Here is a 3,368-nt window from a genome sequence, read left to right on the forward strand (position 1 = left end):
CCATTTGAGGCTGGAGATGTCATGGAGCATTCTTCTGTGCCCTGTCCAAATTCCTGACCCCCAGAATCTATAAGCTTAATAAAAATGTTGTTTTATACTACCAGGTTGGAGTGATTTGTTAGACAGCATTAGAATTCCAAAGAGCCACTTTCCTGCTACTCCCAGCTCTACAGTTCCTATCTCTGTCCCATCTGACTCCTTCCCAGGTCTCTCAAGAGTCCCTCATCCAGCTGCCCTGGAGAAGCAGATGGTGCTCAGAACTGGGGAGGGCAAGGGTCTTTGTTTTATCCTCTCACCCTGTTCTTCTCTGAGGGCGTTTCCCTCACATTATATATGGTTGAAAAGTTCACCTGCGGGTTCAAATTCCTGTTTTAATCCCTGGAACACCTGCACTGACACCTGTTTGCTCTGACTCTGGGGATTGAAGAAAGGGCTCAGGTTTGTATAGATTTGCATTTCTTTTCCATAAATCTGCTGGGACCTTAGTTACTCTCTGTTTCTGTCTCTTGCCCAGATCTCTCACTTAAGCTCCTTACCTTGAGACCTGCCTGCCTGCCAGGCCACTCTGTCCCTCTGTGATGTCCACTCAGTGTGTCCATAAGTGAACACATCATCTTCCCTTCAAACCACACTCCTCTTCCTGTGTCCTCCATCTCTGAATAAAGAAAACAATCCTTCCAGTAGCCCAAGCCTGAAACACAGGAATTACCTTTCTCTTTCTGTACTCACTCCTAGACTTTCTCATTCAGTACTTGGGCTTTAAATGTCATCTGTATATTAACAACTCATAAATTTTCTTCTTCAGCCCTGACTCTCCTCTGAACTTCATTCTAGTATGTCCACCTGTGTACTTAACACCTCCACATGGGTATCTGAAAGGTATCTCAGACTTAACATATCCAATACCAGCTCCTGATTTGCCTTCTACAAATCTGGTACTTGGGCAGTCTTCCCCTTCCCAAGAAATGTTGACTCCATTCTCTCAGTTGGACAGGCCACACATTTTAGACTTACCCTTGACACCTCTTGCTGTTGGCTCTAATCGAAGTACGTTCAGAAGCCAACTCAGCATGACTCCACCACCCTGGAAGCCATCGTTATCTCTCTCCTGGATTATTGCAAAGGCATCAGAACTTGTCCCCTGATTCCAACTTTGTCTACATCTATTTGCCACATGACAGCCTCAGTGATCCTTTAAAATGAAGGTCAAGCCTGTCATTTCTCTGCTTGAAACCTCCACTGGTTTCACTCAGAGTCAGAATCAGAATCCAAGTCTTGACAATGGCTGACATCATTTGGTGTCCCCCTTGCTTCTCTAATTCCATCGCCCGTTTCCCTTCCTCCCTCTCTCCAGCTCCCCTGACCTTCTCACTCTTTCACGAACACCCAAGAAGATTTGTCACAAAGCTTTCGTGATTGCTGTTCTCTGTGCGAGGAATGGTTTTCCTCAAGCTGTACGCAGAACTTTCTCTCTCATTTCCTTCCCTCTCCGCTCAAATGTTTCTAAAGGAGAGGCCTCCCCTACATGACCTCCACCCCCCCACCCCGGCACTCTCTGTCCCCCTCATCTGGCTTTGCTTTTCTGCACAACACTTATCACCTGACTCATCATGCACCAACTTGTTTATTATCTGTTTTCTCCTGGTTGAATGGAAGCTCCATGACCTTATGGATTTGTCTGTCTTGTGCAACCCTAGTTCCCAGAATAGCTTCTAGGATACAGTAGGCACCTTAATAGTCATCTGTAGAATAAAGGAATGGATTCCACCAGCTCCCTCTTGTCCAATAAGTCACCAAGTCATTTCTATTCTCACCTGTACCCACAAACTCCTTCGAACCCTTGAGTCCGTGCCCTGGTTCAGACCTCACCTTCTTTCTCCCTCCTCGACTATTGTAATTGTCTATTAACCAGTGTCCGTCCCTCGGCTCCCTATCCATCTAGGTTCTTGCCACAACCATTTAAAACATTAATTTTCATTATTTTCGCCCAATATGAAAGTAATACATATTGCTAATGGAAAACACAGAAGACAGATCAATGAAAACAAACAAACAAACAAACAAATAAACAAAAGGAGGGAGTACCCCACCCAGATTCCTACCATTTAGAGATATGCACTATTTATATTTTGAAGTGTTTTCCTGCCAGCCTTTTTTTCCTCTGCACAAACTACTTTGTTTATTACATGTTGCTGTGCTAGTGACTCTTCAGATTAACACTCTACTTTGAAAAAAACCTATAATCATAGCAGCTAATGTTTAATTTAACTGTGTAACTTAAAGCATGTTAGTTAACCTCTCCATGCCTCAGTTGCCTCACTTATAATATGAGAATGATATTAATATCTACTTCATTGGTAGCTTCTGAGGATTAACTCTGGAACATGAACCTGCTAAGTGCTCTGTGTTAGCTAATATTATTATTGTTGCTATGGTTGTCGTTTCTGAGTGCTTACTCTGTACCAGGCACCATTCCAAACATGTTATATGCATGGACTCATGTAATCCTCACAAGCCCCCTGTGAGGTAGGTGTGGTTATAACTTAACATGATAACCTAATGAAGCTTCAGTGGTTTCACAAGGGAAAAGAGAGCAAAGCTGGCGATGACTGTCTCCAGCGTACGGGAGTCCAGTGCTCCCACCATCTGGAGGAGGCATAATATTTAAGACAATAGCTGGTGTTCTCCGAACACTTTACATTCGTTGGGCCCAGTGCTGAGTGTTTACATGAGCAGACATTCCTCCCACAGCATCAGTTTTTATAACCTGAGCTGCGCATAGCTTGATGGATCAATTAGGGAACACAATTTGCATCCTGTGGCTTTTGATTGGTTAGACACCACCGCAAGCTGGAAGCAGCTGGAAGCTGTGGCTGAGTTGCCGTGTGGCTGCTGGCTGGGTCTTGCTTTGTTTATCCTAACAATGGTTGCTTCTGAAGGTGTGTTACTGACGGTGTTGAAGGTGATAGAAATGGGCAGGCCAGTACCCCAGAGAAGAATCTGGATGTAATTAATACATAGGAATGCTCAGGGATGTTTAACATTCATAGCTGTACACATATTGCTATGACAAACAGCGTTATTATTAAAATACCAGCAAGAAAAACAATGTTGCAATTGCTAGACTGAAAATCTCTAATCCAACCATGCTTTCACATTTGTTTTTATTATTAATTTCAAAACAATAGCATATTCTTTGTTAATATTATTGAACTTACCATGGGTCAGGTCCTGAGTTAAGAGCTTTGTGTACAATATCTATTTAATCTTTATAACTCTACTTGTTGTTAGCTCCATTTTACAGATGCAGAAACTGAAGCATAGAGAAATGAGGCAATTGCTCAATGTCACACAGCTAGAAAGAGGCA

The sequence above is a fragment of the Pteropus medius genome, unplaced genomic scaffold, assembly GCF_902729225.1.
Source record: "Pteropus medius unplaced genomic scaffold, Ma_sr-lr_union100, whole genome shotgun sequence".
Taxonomy (NCBI): Eukaryota; Metazoa; Chordata; class Mammalia; order Chiroptera; family Pteropodidae; genus Pteropus; species Pteropus medius.